Below are 422 nucleotides of genomic sequence, written 5' to 3' on the forward strand. Positions count from 1 at the left end.
GCCGGTGCAGTTGCACGCTGGAGGAGGGCAGGGAGGCACGAGATGTGGTTGGTACCCGGGGGCGACAGGGTGGCAATGTCCTGGGGGTGGGGGGGAGCTGGGTGGGCCAGAGGGGCTGCTTAGCTCAGCAGCGTGAGGTTTCAACACTGCCTCTGTCACTGGGAGCAGAGGTGGGTGCAGCTCTGAGCTCAGGGGGCAGGGAAATGTCCTTGGGGTGATGCTGTGAAGACGGGGGCCCTGAGGTGCAAATCCTCCCTCCCTGCCCAGAGCAGCTTTGCAAAACGGAGCAGGAACCTCCTTCCTGCAGGAGCTGAGGGATGAGCTGCATAGCGTGAGCACGGAACCAGCCCAGGGACACTCACGGAACCAGCCCGGGGGCACTCACGGAACCAGCCCGGGACCACCACAGATCGCAGCAGCGG

At 64.9% G+C, this 422-nt stretch overlaps 1 protein-coding gene across 1 annotated transcript in view; it reads right to left on the reverse strand.

The window, feature by feature from the left end:
- LAMC3 (laminin, gamma 3) overlaps positions 1 to 422 on the reverse strand; it is a 21639-nt gene that overhangs the window by 14076 nt on the left and 7141 nt on the right. The window lies entirely within an intron of this gene.

Source organism: Chaetura pelagica, unplaced genomic scaffold (genome assembly GCF_000747805.2).
Source record: "Chaetura pelagica isolate M959 unplaced genomic scaffold, ChaPel_1.0 scaffold405, whole genome shotgun sequence".
Classification (NCBI taxonomy): domain Eukaryota; kingdom Metazoa; phylum Chordata; class Aves; order Apodiformes; family Apodidae; genus Chaetura; species Chaetura pelagica.